The sequence below is a fragment of the Pleurodeles waltl genome, chromosome 8, assembly GCF_031143425.1.
Source record: "Pleurodeles waltl isolate 20211129_DDA chromosome 8, aPleWal1.hap1.20221129, whole genome shotgun sequence".
Classification (NCBI taxonomy): Eukaryota; Metazoa; Chordata; class Amphibia; order Caudata; family Salamandridae; genus Pleurodeles; species Pleurodeles waltl.
Genome location: NC_090447.1, coordinates 952,948,775 through 952,967,269, shown reverse-complemented (window position 1 = coordinate 952,967,269; position 18,495 = coordinate 952,948,775).

Sequence of the window (18,495 nt, the reverse complement as noted above, 5' to 3'; positions counted from 1 at the left end):
GGTGGAGTGCCTCTTTATACTTCCTAACTCCCAAATTCTGGCTCAGTGTAACTAACTGCCTTCTTCTCCCTTTCAGTTAGGCTGGGCAGAAGAACAAGGTGTGTTCCTCTGTTTCCTTGATTGCCCCACAAGAGGGCAAGGCTGCCTGGCTGGATCACCCTTCTGAGTCCACCTATAGGTAAAAAATGGGGTAATGTGCTGTAGCGGAATTGGAATTTCTGGGCGGATGAAGGTTTGATCTCATCCAGGAACTGTTCTCCCCAGGAGCTATCCTTCACCAAATGGAAGGTATTTATCAGGTGTCCAAAGAAGTGCTCTGCCTGCATAAGCTTTGTTTATACAAGCCATAGTTCACCTTCATAGTTGACTTGCTAATAGACGCGGCTGATAGTGGGTCATCCCATTGTATCCTGATAACAGACTTTATAAGGCTTTCTCTGACATTCTTGATCCATGGTATTTTGCTGGAGCCAAGAATACCTAGAATCTCTTCCAACCCCCGATGACAGGAAAAAAGATCAGGAGCGGCCCATAACCTCCTCCAGTGTAATATTGGTCTTAGGCCAATGCCTTTGGAGAATGATCTCAGCCCCATATCAAGTATGAGGTGGAGTAGAGGGGTGCTATTAATGACAGTTGTTAATTGGTGCTGTTAGGGCCGCAATTTCCTTTGTGCCCCAGATAGCTACACCATAAAGGGCAGCCCCTTGAGTCTGCTGTTTGTAAATTTGTGAAACTGGAAGTATTGGGCAAAATTGGGATCTGAAATACATTTTAACCAGCCCCCCAGAATGTTGCTCCAGTTTGAGCCTACACCTGTTGCAGATACGCCAGTCCACCTGCTTTGTAAGAACTAGTCCAAAATATTCAAAGGTGTGAGCTTGTTTCAGGGGCACACCCTTGAGGCAGCGCTGGGATCTAGTAGAACAGCTTGGACTGAAAAACATATATTTTGTTTTAGCCACATTATTCGCCAACCTCTGCCATCTACAAAAAATTTTGAAGCTATCCAAGATCCTATGAAACCCCATGGGAAACTTAAACAGTAGCCGAGTGTTGTCTGCCTACATCAGGACTGGGATCCTGGTACCTGCCAAACTTGGGGGATTGCCCTCACATTGGCTCAGATGAGCTACTAACCCGTAAACATAGTGGCAGCAAGGACAGAAACCTGCCTGACCCCTACAGTGACGGGATATTTGTCTGCCACTGCACCAAATTGGCCACATCACACCTGCCTATAGGTATGTTCATGCAGCCTAATTATAATGGCCAGAAGATAAGCAGGAAGACCCATATCTGAGAGTATTTGACAAAGCAACAATCTAGGGACCAGGTCAAAAGCTGACTGGAGGTCCACAAATACTAGATATACCAGACCACCGATCGAGGGTCGCAGTGTTCCTAAAGAGGAGATTGAGGCGGAAGTCTTAGTCCACAGACCTGGTGCATTCCTGAAAGCCTGCCTGTAGAAGAGTAAGAATGTCTTCTGCAACCATCCAATACTAAACCCTTTCCAAAAGGATTCCGCTAAACAGCTTTTGCGAGCTGTCCAGCAGACTTATTTATCTGCAGTTCGACGGCAGTGAAGGAGGACCCTTTTTGCATAATGGAATGATTACAGCCCCCTGCCAGGTTGGGGGAATGGGTGCCCCCTTTCAAATGGCATTAAAAGGGAAAATAAGTATTAACTAAGTGCATCTACCTCACTTAGGAACAAGTCACCGTGGAGGTTATTAGGCCCGGGAGCTTTGCTGGCAATGGTTTGAGAATTGCTAATCTTACCACCCTGATTACAATAGAGGGAATCTCCTTCCAGTCTCTCTCTAATGCCCTTCTTCTGCTGGGAAAGAGGTTTCAATTATGCAATAATCCTCTTGAGAGTCCCTACTGATGATGTTCCAGAATGTACACTGGTCAACTAGTCATACTCCTTTTAACAAGCCTCCCCAATTCTCAGCCTCCCATTCCCTTCTAGCTCGGTTCATAATTTTTGTATAAGCCACCCAACGGTCTCTTATCACACTCCTGTCATGTGGCCTGTTGGAAAGATTCAGGGCTGCTCTGCCACCCTTACAAGTTTGGTTGAGATACAAGATATTAAGCATGGTGGTGAACTGTTCCCTTTTTTGTCTGTTGCCCAAAGACCCATCAGGGATAAAAAAAAAAACTTCCATACATGATACTACAAGTTTTTATATGGCCTCAATTATCTCTTTGGAATGGGTGATCTTGCTCCACTTTATTCTATGCATGTTAATAGAGGGCCTAAGCCTCCAATCAAAGATTCAATGGAGGTTGTTATTTTACAACAGGAAGGGAGAACTAGATTAAGAGCTAAGGCATTGTGGTCACTATCCTGCCTCGTCAATGCCACCATACCCACATGATATGGCCAGACCCTAACATCCACTAAGATATAATCGATGAGACTGATGCTCTGAAAACAGTTGAAAGCATGCTTACCCTTCATATCTGAGGTAGTTTTAATGTTGCCTGCACGCAGTTCCTATTTCAAGATTAGGGTGTTCATTTGAAGAGCCGGGGGGACCAGCTTTTGATAGGAGTGATGGCCAATGGAGAAATGGACAATATTTTATCTTCTTTCTGGGTGACTGCTTCAATGTTGCTGTTCAAAGGTTTAAGTTGACAATGAAGGTCCTCTCCCACAATTTTCCTGACGCCAACCGGGATGGAGACCATATGTGTGTTTGATCATTCTAAAATTAGAGAATCTCTATTATGTGCCCCTGGCATGAGATATAAATTGTAAATATAAAAGGTAACTTGGTAAAATGTCAAGAAAACACACAAGACATCAGGGGTAGTAAGTGGTATTTCCTCCACCTTACAGGTGAGCACTGTGCTGACCCAGGTTGACAACGCCCCCAAAAGGCCTACCCTTGCCCACTGTTGTAACAGCTTTTCTTTAGGTGGCATAAACCATTTAATGAACTAACTCGGTGCACCAAGTCTAATGGAAAAGGTAGAGATCCTAGGTGTCAATCAACTGTGCTCAATCAGGGGAGTCTAGTTTAGAAGTCAGCCCAGCAATAGTCCAGGAGAAATTTTTTAGACAAGGCTTGGGGCAGTTGGATTCTGTTATTCAGGGAGCTATGCCGGAACCCCTACCCCTATCCACAGGATAGTTTATTCTGGGCGGTGCTGTGGTGAAAGAGACTTGCTCCTTATCATAAGACACTGATCTACATTGGTCTTGTAAACTACAGACTGTTGGGCCAGGATAGTTTTCCTTGTATTTGATGAATAATCAATCTTTTGTGGAGTCGTTATGATAGTGCTCCCCATTAACCCACAAAGCATTTTTGGTAGGGCATACCCAAAGGCTAAATTGGAGTACAGCCTAGTTGAAAGTGGTCTAGGTGGACCGAACCCCAGGGGAGTGCTGGCACCAACTGTCACCCTGGTGATATCTATCTTCATATCTACATCCTCCTTCAAGAGTGATTAAGAGAGCATTGGTTAGATTGGGGTCCGGGGAGAAAATTTGTCAGTCAAGTCCCGCCAGAAAGTTGAAGCAATTGGGAAATTGGGAAATGGGGAAGCCGAAAACATCCTGTACACAAACAGGTTTGCTGGATGCAATGTCCCTAGTTGAATACAGCAGTTGATGCTGGGATTGAACATGGCCGCCTGATGTACCGAAGTCATGCGGTTTGTAGAAGTAGCCCAATGACTAGGGTGGCCTAAGAGCAGTGTCTCCACCAAGTAGGGTGTCCTAATGTTAATGACAACACAGTTCCCAGGGTTATCTACCTGACCTGGACCTTTCCTTCCCACTCTACGAGTTAGTTGCTGATTATTTGCTTGACAAAGAATGAAGTCCCTATATTGAACCAACCAATTCAAAACTTTATTGGTGAGCTCACCAGGTGCCTCTCCCTGACCCTCACACAGCTGGGGAACCGCAGTGAGTACCTCCACATATGGGCAGGAAGCAAGTGGGTGGTTGATCATGGAATGCCTCTTGGGCGGGTTTGGATTTCGAGCTGGGGAGGGGATTCCCTGCTGCCCTACCCCTGTTGCCCCTATGCCTGGGAGAACTCCTTGTAGTTTTTTGATGTCACATTCTCTAGTATCATGGTTTGGGACCATGGTTTGAGGGGCATCTGGGGATGATGAGGTGGGTTGTTGACTGTTCGCTGTTGTGCAGATTGACGGGGAAGACTCGCAAGGGCCTCTGAGATAAGCTGGCAGTTTATAGATGATGGGCCACATGATGGGCCTATACTTGAGGGTGGACTGGTGGCCAAAGGACAGATGACAGGGCATGCTTAGTGTCCCTTAGCCACTGTTCAATTGCATGTAAGCAGGAAAGAATTGTTAAAAGTTCCACACACAGTAAACCTCTGAGTTAGAGGAGGCAGTGCTTCATTAAATGAGTGGCCCAGGAGTAAATATGGGCTATATACTTTGCTTCATCGCAGATCAAATGAACAGAGGCCCCTAAGGGGGTGAAAAGGTCTACAGATGTGCCAGTTAGTGGTTAGTTGTTCTAGTTGGTCTGGTTGGTCTGGGCCTGCTGCTTTCTTGGTGGCTACGATCGCCTTAGAGCATCCCCTCATTTTTCAGATTGACAGACTTGACAGAGCGAGTAACTGGAGGAGAATGAAGAGAAGGGGCTCTGTCCCCATTCAGAACCAAAGGTACCTCAGTAGAAACAACACTTGTGGAATGAAAATCACTCACACTCAATGCATTTAGTGCAGACACAGGCAATGAGCCTGCACCCAGGGAATGTCTCCTTCCAATAAGTTTGATTTCCGTAGGAATCACACCCATCGCTCTCTACAGCATGCTATCAACGTAAGTAGTTTTAGGAGAAAGTAGTGGGAATTGGGGCACCAAAGCTTTCTTCTTGCCCATCATAGATAAAATGAAAGGCAGAGGCCGAGGCGCACCTTAGGAACTACTAAAGCTATGAGCCGTGGCCAGTAGCGAAGGGGAAATTAGAGATGTTTGCAAGTCTGTTCTGTACACACAAAGAGGAAATCAGGAAAATACCAGTGCAGATGGTTCAAATGGTGCAAATGGTACAAATAGTGCAAATGTCAGTGCAATGGTACTTAAAGTGACCATCACCACTTACCTCCCCCCCCCTGGCTAGAGTAAGTAGCCGCAGGTAGCCACTGCCTCCACCAACAGGTCACAGTTCATTGGACTGATCAAAAATATTGGCACATGAATGCCGTCCCTTAATTATGGCTCCACTCCACTCCACTTGATTTTACCAACTCGGTTTCTAGCTCAGACATCAGTCTTTGTGTCTGGCAGGGCTTCAAAGCTCTCAGGAGTGCAAAAAGTGAAAGGGGAAACTGCTCATTCTTCTTTAAGATCCTCCCCCAGTGAGCACAACACTCACCCACTGGCCTCCACTGTCCTTCCGCACCCCGAAAATCCCACTTGGCTCCCTGGGTGAATTGAGTGCAGTGACAGTGGTACGAGAGCACAATGAGCTGTGGCAATGGGGAGGAGAGCCAGCTCGTCAGAGGTCACAGACCAGCAGTACCAACAGAAACTTCACTACCAGCAGTGTCAGTGAAGAAGATTTTCCTGCAGCAAACCCCTGTGGCAGTGCTAGAACCTGAGTCCATGCACCTGGTTTCTATCTTGCTCACAAACAGCAAAATGGCAAGGTGTGGGTGATATGGGCTTTACAGGCTTCAACCCCCATGTGGACCCCCAGCAAAAAGCAAGAGGCCCATCACAGGTCTGTCACAGATCAGGAGACAAGAGGACAAACAAGAAAAAAAGAGCAGGAGAGCAGGAAAGAAACAGCAGGGAGATGTGACAGCATATCAGTGTTTCAGGGTTCAGATGCAGCGTTCAAAGTTCAACATTCAGCCTATGCCTGGGCAGGCATAAGCATGGCAGCCTGAGAGGGAAACTGAAAATCATCAACAGAAATTCAGAATCAGTGTAAAACATTCACTACATAAAGTTCACAAAGTCTACTGTTGCAAAACAGTTAAGTGGGTAGATTGCATGCTATGTAACCATGTTCATATGCCATGCTTGGCATAAGATTCAAGCCATGTTGGGCTAAGAAATGCATTAATTCTTAGGGCATTTATAACATTTCAAAACTATGAAGTTGGGTAGGGATATATTTGGTGTTTGTTTTTACGTGCTTTGAAAACTGCATGAGTAGTTTCATTACATATACACTTCTGCATACAAGATATACCACACATGATGTAATGGACATGCTATTTTATGTTCTAAGTCTATAAGAAAGAAAGGAAACAATAGATTGTTTACCTTTCCTTTTCTTCTGCTATTATCATGCACAATTTCAGCACTTGTAAATGTTTTTGTTCATGTCTTGGTTTATCTTTTCCACAACTTGTGAATTGGCAGGCAAAGTGTATTTTTATTTTCCTTCATGGAATGTTGAGTGTGGTCAGAGTTAAAAAAACGTAACTTTACGAATCTGAGAAAATCGAATGAGCAGTCTATGAGCTATCCCTGATAGTGACATCTGAGCTATTGCTATACATTAATTAGCTCAATTTTAGAAATTGAGTTGTTGGTTGAGGGGCAAAGGCAAAACATTTGGGGGTGACCCTGCAGAGAGGTCCAGGCCCAACATGACCCCAATCCAGCCAAAAGCCAGCATAAACTAATCAATACCTTGATGGGCTTCCCTGCTTTGAGAATACTGCTTGGACAATTGGCTTCTTCTGCAGTGGCACTTGGCAGTTCTATAACCCTCTGAATTCAGGTGGATCACTCTAGCAACTATTTCCTGAGCCACTGGAGTGACCCATGGGGGACCTTTCTCATCTCCAGTGGACCCCATCTGTGAAGCTCCTAAACCTAACTTGCTCACAGATGCATCCCAGTAAGCAGACTGTACCACCATGGCCAGCAAAGAGTCATGGCCCACCTGCTTCTTTGATCACATCTCTATAACCAACCCAAGGAATTCTGCTAATAAGGACAACAATCAACCGACGCCACTGATAGTTGTTAGTGTCAAGAGCCTTATAGTGTTCTCTGACCTCTGCAGTTTCTCTTGGTGGGGAAACAGCTCCTGGTGTTAGGCACCCTAGTCTCACTCTACTTTTCACCAGCTCAAAGGTGACATCCTAAGACTTGCCACCCATCCTAGTGTCTGTACCTTGAGGCTGAACATGTGCCTGGAAAGCCAGGACTTCTAGGGGGAACAGCCGCCCTCCTCAAGGGTAACACACTCTCTCTGTGTCATGCAGGGGACTTCCTGGTGCAGGTTTCCAGCCCTCTGCAGGGAGCAACCCCAGGCCAGGAATAGCCTCACCAGGTTCATATTTGTTGTGCTCTGTTCTCAGAGCTGGGTACCCTTGATCCAATGATCCTCCCATTGTGGACGGTCTCCACTTACTCAATCGACTTCTGGGTCTCCATACTCTCCTGTTGGGAATAGTAGCCCCTGAAACCAGAGCTTTCAGGGCACCTTGCATGGCCACTCCTCCCAGTTCTCCTAACACTGGTGGTAATAAATTTTCTAGAATGCAGTTAATCAGCAGCTGAGCACTTGCAATGACCCTCCTCTGGGTCACCTTCTCACCCCATTCTAGGGACACCAGAGCCATAGGGAGGAAGAAGTCCTGCCCATGGGCCTTAGTTACCCTACAACCTGACCTGTGTACTGTTATGGTAAAACTAGTCTATCCATTGCTATGGTCTGACTGGCACAGGTATGCCTTAGGGTAGTAACAGGTATCACATTAACTGTTACATGATGGAAGTGACAACTACCATTCTAAGGGATCACACATTTACCTTGGAATCTGCCTCCCAGCTAAGGGATATCAGGACATGTGAAACCTTCTACTCTTAGAGACTACTGACCCCAAGGGCCATATTGGTCACTCCTGTAGAGTTCCCACCAGTAGGTGGTTTCTTGGGACAGACAAAGGGTCCCTGCTTGTGTCCTTACTAGGAACACTCCTCCCTGTTTCTCAGAAGGGGGATTAGAACTCTTTCTCCCCATTTTACTATGGAACATGTCTGTGCCACCTTGGAACTCTTCTTGGGATTATTTTCTGGTACCCTCTGGGACACTCCAGCACTCATTGAGCTACAATCAACCAGGTGTTGTTGCAGCTCTGTAAACAGGTAATGAGCATGAGCTTTCTCAGAATCAGATTGTATAGTCCAATGTAATCATTAACTTTGCCACCCCTCACCCAGCCAGCAAGTGCCTCACTAGAGTAACCAATAAAGTCCACTCAAGTCAGGTCTGATAGCTTGTGTCTGTCCCTTAGCTTCATTTTGTTTATTCTGGTATGAGCACAAACCTGGTGACAAGAATAGCTTCCATGGGGTTACACATCATATGGTCATCTACCTCTAGTGCTGGCAGGGTATCCTTCCACACTGTGGCTATTATGTTTTCAGGGACTCACCTCCCAATTCTCGTCTGGGACACAATGTATCCCTAGGGCTACCACATAAGAAGGTCTTTAGGAATGTGGGTTCTCTTGTCCTTTTTGGACACTGCAAGTTTGATGTCAGCATTGTTGCTGGACTCTGTGCTTTGTTTAGCTTCGAGGTCCAGATCCCCAAGGCTCACGCCATGAGCAAACAAGATCTTTTTTCTTCCAAAGGCTCTCCCAGCCTTCTTTCATCTGCCATCAGCCCCTCAAAAGTCAGATTTCTTCCCACAATGGTCATCTTGCCAGGAGGCTCCTCAATCGCTGCTTCCAATTTGAATTTAGACAGCTGCACATTGAGCTTCGTTTTAGCTTTCTTGTACCCCAGTTCCACTGCGAACAGAGTATGGGTTGAGGTGCTGCTGCAGGCCTTGGTTCTGAGAGGGGCCCCTCTCGCCCCTGAGGACACAAATAGGGAGTTGCCATTCCCCTCCACTATCTCCTCTCCCTGTTCCTTCTCAACGTTCACCTCCTCCTCTTCCTCTGTGGCCTGTAACTGTTGGGCTGCCCACCAGGCCTTGAGGGTCTTTTGGAACTCCTGCATCTTGGATCTCCTCTTTGCTGGAAGCCTGCTTGCCCTGCAGAATCCTCTGAGCTCAGCTACAGTTTAGCTTTCCAAGTTGCTGAGCCCAAACTCCATGCTAGCAGGATGTAGGGTCACAGACACAGGTGGAATGCAAGTGAATTTAGAAAAAGTAAAAGAGGCCATTCAATTAGAATTTTTCTCTAAACTGGTATAAAATTCTTTATATGAAATTTAGTGTTACACAAGTCACTGTATTGCACGTCAGAATTACAAGTAGTAGATCCCACCACTGAGCGCTAATGTGAGAAATTGAGTTGTTGGTTGTAGCGTTGAAAGCAACAGGTTTGGGGGTAGCCTAGCAGAGAGGGCCAGGTCTATCACTAAACCTTTAAGTTAGGTCAAAACTCATTCTAGGATAATTGACAATCCCTCCATCTGTAACTCAGTTTACTAAAAGTTTGTCTCAAAGGTAAATTGTGTCTGAAAAAGAAATAAATGGTTTCTACTGCTACTTATTACTTCAATATTGCAGAAACCATATAGGGGTTGCTCACATCCCATTTTTTTACAGTGGAAGCAGGTGTGTGAGAAGCTTCGGTGGGGCTGAGGACTAAAAATGTTCCATGGCCTAGTTTCCTACTCAAGTTGCAGCAAGTAGTTCTATGAAACATGAACAGTGAGGAGAGAGAAACTGCAATGCTGGTATTGTAGTGCTAGTTGCCTCACAAAGGATCAGGTGAGGCCTGCTTTTCATATATATTTAAAAAAATAATGTGGGCCACAGTAAGGGCCTCATTACAGGTTTGGTGATCCTGTGACGGTCATGTTTGCAGTGCCTGTCAAACCGCCAACAGGCTGGTGGAGAAGACTGCCAAATTATGATTATGGCGGTGATCCCGATGGAACACAGCCAATGCACCGCCGGCACAGCCAGTGCGGTCAGGCCCCCGTGGAATATTGGAGCCACCAGCAGGCCAGCGGAGACCATGTTTCCATTGGACTATTACAAGGTTGCACACCACAAAGATTTCCACAGCGGTTGGACCACTGCAGAAACCCAGGCGGAAACAAACTGTATAAAAGGAGACACTCACCATCAGGAAGCCACACTCACCTGGAGCCACCATGAAATCAGATCTGGATGTCATCTCGATGCTCCTGCTCACCGAAAGACAGCAGGATTTTCGCTGCCAATGATGACAACAACCGTAAGTGCACACACTCACCTGTAGAAGCTATATATTGTTAAACTTTGAACAGTTATATAGCACACCAGAGGGAAGGATGTGCAAAGGCAAAATTCACACATAACAGTACACTGACACGCACACTCACATACAACTACAAAAACACCCACAAATACACAGCACACACTGCAGCCACCACACACACACCCCACATGTCAAGAATGTACACTTACGCACGGCAACACACCACAGGCCCATTCTCACACAAGATCATACAATATAATAACACGTCACAACAACACCACAGCCACAACATCACAAACACAGTGGCAAGCACTTACAACCAACTCTAAGCAGGACACACCGCCCATATAACAACAGAGAGCAAACACACACAATTACACAATCATACAGTGCCAATCAACACACACAAACCATGCTCAATACACACCCTCACACAGTCAAAAAACACAAATCCACACACCATAAAAACAAATACATGTCAACACAAACACTACACAATACCATCACAACAACATGTCTGCTACATACACATGCCCATCACACAACACACACCCCATCCCTGGGGGGGGGGGAAAGCACTACACACACCTCACATACTGCCCATACAATACATGAAGCACAAGCACCACACACCCACACACACACATAGTCAGACACAACCAGTGTCAGCCAGGAACAACTCAGACCCAGGAAAGAAAATGCAGGACAAAAATTTAACCAGAGGACCAACAGTAGGTTGGTCAGAATATATATTTTAAATTAATATGATGAAAGACAAAGGCCAAATTGGAGGGGTCAACTTCTTGGAGGGGGAGGGGCATGGGTACTGGCGAGGGCATAGGGGAGGTCTTGGAGGTAAAAGTGATGTCCTTGGGGAAGGAAACTGAACATTTAGGGATGCTGGGGAGAGGAGTATGGAAAAAATAAAACTCCTAGAGGAAAGCTTTCTTACACACATGGGGACAGTCTTAACAAAAGGGTCTGGGTGTAGAGGGAGAGGGAGTGCTTGTATGAGGTATTGGTGTGGATGTCTTGGGTGTGTGTTTGTGGGAGGTATGCTTCTGTATGGTGGTTGTCTTTTGGGTGGGTAAGTGGGGACGTTTATTGCCTAGGGCTGAGGGGGTGGGGATGAAGGAGGAATCCATGGTGCATGGGTGGCTCTCTATTGGGGTGGTGACTGCAGGTATGGTGGATGTGTTGCATGTAGGCATGTCAGTGGTAGTGGTAGTGGTGTCTACAGGTGTGGTGACTAGGGTGGATATCTGTGGGTCTGCTGGGGTACTGTCTGCAGGCAGGATGGATGTGGAGGCTGGATCTGTGAATGTTGGTGTTGTGTCTGCAGGTGTGTCAGTTGTGGTGTCTGTGATGCTGGGGTGGTAGGGTGTCAGAGCACAATGTGACTGTTGCTGTGTGTGCATGTGTATGTTGCTTGTGTGTATGCCAGTGGTTTGTCTGTGTTACCCTTGGCTGTTTGGGTGGATGCAAGTCTGTCTGTTTGTGTACTTTGGCTGGGTAAGGGAAAGAGAGACTGAGATTGGGAAGAGAAAGGTTGAGGGGGATGGTAGACAAAGGGTGACTGGATACCATCAGTGTGTAGGCCAGATCCTGAAAGTATCTCTGTAGACCAGCCAGTGTACCTTGAATGCCCTCCAGGACATTGTATCTGAGTTGCCAGACCCTGGATGGCATTCACGATGGTCAACTGACCCACAGAGATAGACCGTAGGAGGTCAATAGAATCCTCACTGAGGGGAGCAGGGCTGACAGGGGCTGAGGCAGAGGTGCTCACCCTCTCAGGTGAGTGGGTACGGCCAACTGGGAGGGAAGCTACAGGGAGGGCAGTGATAGAAAGGGGGTGGTGGACAGAAATGGTGCTGGTGTGGTACCAGATGGGTCCTCCACTGCCAGGGAGTGTCCACTGGAGGAGGATGAAGAACTGGATCCAGTTTCCCCTGTGGCACTCCCCCCGCTCTCCAGACCACTGGGTCCCTTGCTGTTGGTGTTCTCATGAATGGTGGTCCCATGGCGAGCAGTTTCCCCAGTCAGCTGTACCATGTCTCCTCCTGCTGGTGCTGATGCTGGAATACAGAAAGTGAGGTAGGTTCATCAAAATCTTTACATACCACTTACATCACGGTGTACACCTCAGCAACATCACATCTAGTTGTACAACATCCCCAGGTAGTCTCAGTTTAATGCCAGCATAATGTCACAACAAGATACAATGTACAACCCTGAATGTAACCTTGTCACAAACCAGCTAAGCTACCTATATCACACCTACAATACCATGATATCAGTAGAGCCATCACACCAAACAGTCCAAGACAAGGTGACTTGCCCACATTATACTGGGTACCTATCCAGAGCAACGTAGTCACCCAACAACCAGGCTATTGGAAATACAGGTAACATACACTTCCACATATCACATTCACAAATTATACACATACTAACATTATGACCTGATGGCATATACCAGGCAAAGGACCTCATTGTATAGTAAACAGAAGAAAGTGTTTTGCATATAAACCATACCCTCTTCATGTCACTGAGTACAAAACCTTCACAAAGGAAACTGCACACATGCAACTACTTAATTGTCATATGCAAAATGTTTAATATGATAGAGTCATAGAGATATGATAGAGTCAGAGAGACATGTCACCAACATATGTACCAATAGTGATGTAGGATAGGATGATACATACTTCATGGAACTGAGTCATCTAAGTCATTGTCCTCCTGAAATCAATTATAAGGGACTGATCATCTCTGAGCATTCACCCACATGCATTCAGAGGTAGTATGACTACTCTTTCAATACAATGGATACCTGTCATGCATGAAGGTGACAGATAGTTCAACGTATCATGCTATTATTCCAGCAAGAGCCCAATGACTGAGTGGCAACATCACTATCCACACATCAGACATAACTCGCCCTGCAACTGTTTGGGAAAAAACCTGAGAGACGCAAACCACACCCAAAGCCACCATGATAGGGACATACACCTTGATGTAAATCAAATGCCTAACTACACATATCATTCCACTCATATGTATATATGAAGTTCCACAGCTGCACCACAATGTAGTCAGTGCAAACAATAGGTTTCTATACTATCAAGGACTCAAAACATGTCTAAAATAGCAATACAAATTATGTTTAATGCTCATTTCAGTGTGGATTGATGACTGAACCTTGCAATGTAGACATGATGTTGGCAAGAACCATTTAAGATTGCAACTGTGTACAGGATGTCTTGGCCTATTTATCATGCCGACAACACAATGGCTAAGGAAATAGTAGTGTAGCCATTTCACACCTACAGAACATGAACATGGTACTAACATTCATAGCTCTGACATTAATGTATGATCCAATAGGAGTCTAGCAATACCTCTATGGTTATCCACATGTACAGAGGCCAATGTACATTCCTCACTTACCAAGGGAGTAAACCTTTTGAAAGGTCTGAATAAGTTTTGCAAGTATGGCATGTGAAATGTCAGATGGATATCACAGCCTCACATGGTGCTGTCACTCATCAGAAACCTAATGAAAAGTAGGAATTAATTAAAGTTGTGAGACTCTATGTTGCACATTGACATGGATCAAGGGACATGGACCTGGACAACCTACCTTCATGATATAGGGAGTATTAGTCTGTTGGTGGTAAGGAACAACCAGCAGGGTAGGAAAAGCTGTATGGTGGTACACATATGACACAGTCACATGTGCATCTTCATATGCTTCTGTACAGAGGGGACAACATAGGTGAATAATATCTCCCCATACAAAATAGAATGTGCACACCTGTGTACCAATTTTGGGGACAGTACACCTATTTGACCCTTTGCACTTACCACATTGTCAGAGCTTAGACTCTTTCACATCATACACTAACCTGGTAAAGAGATGAAAATTACTTAAGTCCGTACTTACCCCTTTGTGGCTGCTTTGCTGACCTCAAAAGCCCATCCAACTATGGGTAGTCCACTGCCAATATGTGGGATATTATGAGGTGTCAAGTGCCGACGGGTGCCCCCCCTCCTTGGGACGACATCCCCAACTGGGCCTCTGCAGTCTTTGGGGGCAAGAGTCTCAGGTCCTCTCACTGCTTCCTACAGTTGGTGCTTTACTGGCTGTTGACCCCCAGGGACTACACTTTCTTGGTGATGGCACGCCAAATCCCCTTTTTCTGATGAGCATTGACCTGCATGGATGACACAGACAAGAAGAGATTGTCATCTCCACATGAACTATACTAAAACAAGCAGGGTGAAAATACAGTGCAAGTAGGCCATACACAGACTGCCTACAACATACCCTTCAATGAGGAATGATCATATGCAGTCAGTCCATGTGTTACATTGAGACAAGCCAAAGTACTCAGACATCCTGTAGCAGGGTGACTTGAAAAGGAATTGTCTGTACCTCAAATTTCAGCTCGTCATAATTGAAAGCAGGTGTCCCTGTCACAGAAGGGGATCAAGCAAAGACAATCTGTACATGGCCCAAACTATATCTACTCCTTACAATTGTTGCTACATGTCACATAACACCTTCCACATCTTCAAGATGTCTACCTGCCAGTGGGACCATGGAAAGCACTCCTGAGACAGCTATATCCCCCTGGATGAAGCCCTCAGTGAGGAGAGTACTCCTGGATGTGTGGACGTTGGGGGTGGCTCTGGCCCATCTGGGCAACCTGGTCAGATGACAACTGTAGCCTCACCCTGTCCACATTGATTTCTCCCATCCCTGTTGCATCTACATTCCATGCAACCAGTTGCCCCCAAACCTGTGTCCCAAGGACAGTAATAACCATCATGTGCCCCACAGTCCAGGTACCGGAGTCACAACTTGAAAACCCTGAAAATGATGGACCTGGCACCAGTGGCAGAGGGCAAACTGTGTCAAGGGTGCAGGCACGTGGGGGTAGGGTGCGTGGGAGGGATGGTGTGGGCCAACAGCATGAGGCTACTAGCGATAGTTCTGCAAGGAGACCATCTCACAAATAATGGGAGCCTACCAACAATCCCAAGGTATGGGCCAGGTACTAGCCATGATGGGGAAGATCAAGCAGCTGCAGAGGGACAAGCACAGGGAAGTCATGCTGCAGTGGGAGGCCCACAATGCCAACATGATCTCCATAACAGGGGTGCTGAAAAAACATCAACACCACCCTGAGCAGAGAACATCCACTACACCAGACCCCTTCCATTGGCCAAGTTACACAAGCCCTTTCAACATCTGTGTCAGCCAGCAGAATGGGGGTCATGCCACGGGAAGGACATGCCTCAGACACTCCTGCCTCTGTAGCTAAAGAACCCCCACATAAGCGTGGATGTCCACACAAACAGCCACAAGGTGCAGATAGGAAGACAACAACCACTGCCAGGAAGTAATCCCTAACTGATGGAATCCATTTTCTGTGCCTCAGATGCACCATGTTGACTTTTCTACACCAACTTTCCTATTTCCAAGGATAATAGGACACTGTACTTGGTACTTCAAATGTTGTGGCTGCTACCCAAATGATAACATCCACCATGGGTGATCTCTTCACTGTTTCAACATTACGTCATTGCTCACATTCATCCTATTCTCCTGTATACATGAAAATAAACACAACTGATACACTATCTATGTATGATAACCATCTTTCACCAATGTGAGCAGTATAATCTGGTATATATTTCATGTTAATGATTAACTCATATGAAGGAAATGTGAAGAGGGTCATGCCACCATTAATGTCATGCTGGGGATCACTGTCAACACAATGACACAAGTGGACAATAAGCAATCTCTATTTATGAAACTGTGCAGCACATGAGCAGACCAACTGTCAGGACTGTCATAGTCAAGTATGTCTAAACAGTTTTGGCTTCTGCCTAGCGGTTCGTAAGTAACATCCCACTGACCAATGAAGTTAGGGACATTTCAGACTGTGTCACTCCATATAGCCTAACAGATTAGTGGAAATTGTCATCACATAACCCTTATCACATAGCTATGACATGCCTACCAAATCAACATACCACATAATACAGACAGAGGACAGTAAAACAGGCTCTAGTCAGAGAACCTTCCACTTACAATGGTCAGACATCTGTAGGAATGTCACTCACCTATGTCAGTGTTGGCACACATGCACAGTTGTCTACAATGAGGGACTCAATGTCAGCTACATACAAGTCAAACAGGATCATTGGCAATACAATGTGAAGGTTGAGTTAAAGAATTTCACAGGTTGACATGTGTCAAAGACACATGATCACACACATGACATCATTGGACCCACATACCATGACAAACACGTCTATTGTGTAGCACAGAACTCTGCCATCCCACTGTCCTCACAGCCTGGGCATGAGACTCATACACCCAAAAATATGTAACACAGTACCTGGATCAATCCATGTCGACTTCAAATGTCAGATCACCTAAAGCCACCTGCCATTCACACAACTCAGAAATGTCCACAAGAGGATGACATTGTGATGAGACCTGGAAGGAAAAAGTGGTAAACAAGGAGTTTAGGCAGGTAAAGACTTACATGAGCTGGAAAGATCTGTTCCAAATATTGTTGTTTCTCAGATTGTGCATTTTGACTGCCCCAAACGAAGCATATCCTCACGAGTGTCACAAGTCTAAGTATAAACTTGTCAGATAACCTGAACTGTATACTACAAAGCATCAAATGACCTGTCTGATGGTCACACAGAGATGCTTCTCAACCAATTCTGACCTCCACAGTACCCCACGGAGTCAGTAAAATTACAGAACATCACATACTTACACTCGGGTGAAGTACATCCTTACTTGGCATTTTTGCATTGTCACCCGATGGAACTGCTAGCTCCCACTCATCTGGGATGTATGGGATCTGTCACTCAAGGCAAGGTTGTTGAGCATGGTTGTGGAGTGTGCAGCTGGCCACAATGGTCTGACACACATTAGCAGGTGAGTAGAGGAGGTCTCCATCAGACTTATTGATGCTGCATTATTTTGCCTTTCGGAGCCCAAAAGCCCGCTCCAAGACATGCTGTGTCCTTCTATGGGCAGACTTCCCCTGTTGTGGTTGAGTTCTTCACTGGTGTCAACAACCAGGGATGGTTTGGTTAGGCAGAGTCCCCTGTAAGGAATTGTGACATGTTTGCAATCATGAGTCCAGGGCATCATCACATTTGGCAGCTGGCATAGCATACAAATACACATGACATATGTAATGTACCAACCAGCCAGGCCCTCTCTGGGTACTGTTGTGTCATCAGCTGTAGGATAGCACTGTTCTGCATGATGAAGGCATCATGGACTGACCTGGGTATCGTGCACATACTTGGGAAATGAATGTAGAGGTCCACCAAACAAACTACTTGGACATTTATGGAGAGGTACTTCTTCCTCTTCCGCTAGACCTGTTCATTGGCATGTGGGGGAACCAAGGATACATGGGTACCATCCGTGGCTCCCACTACATGTTGGATGTGTGCCAAACCATAGAATTCTGCTTTCACATGGACAAAATATTCATGTCGTGGAAATCAGACATAGCTGTCCAGGTTTTTCAACATGCAGAGAGTACATCCTTGAAGACCAGACTGAACATAGGTGGGGACATCCCAGCAGTTAGGGACACTGTATTTTGGAAGGAGCCTGTGGCCAGTAAGTGCAGAACTGACATGACTTGAACAATGGGTGGTATGCTTTTTGGATGACTGATGGAAGGCATCAGATCTGGCACCAACTGACGACATGGATCCTTGATTGTCTGCCTATCCAGGCAGGCAGTAAATTTGTATAACGTCTATTCTCCATGGTCTGCAAGTCTGCTAGTGGACTGTACAAAGGAGGTTGTCTGACCCTTCTCATTCTAGGGTAACTATGGGAGAGAAAATAAGAAGGTATGTTAATCACTCATTGTGTCCCTTGTAAGTGACCTGACATATGTCACATAAAAACTGTGACATGCCTTTTGATGCTGTGAAAATATGATACACAGCACTTACCGATAGTAAAAGTGGCACATTAGTTACATGTCATCCCTTTGCCTCAATTAAGATCTGTATATATTTACAGTTATGTCAGCACACATCATGAATTGTCTTTTCAGACCATCAAAAGGCTTTAAATGGTGACTGCCTGACCTTTTACACTGGACAATAGGAAACGTCTGCAACCGCCAACGGAAATCGTCATGGCGGGAGGTGGATGCTACTGCGGTGGACCTTGCCACTGGATTACATTGTGCCAGTGGCGGTCTTGGGCTAATCGCAGTGTCCACCGGTGTTGATCATTGTGTACGTG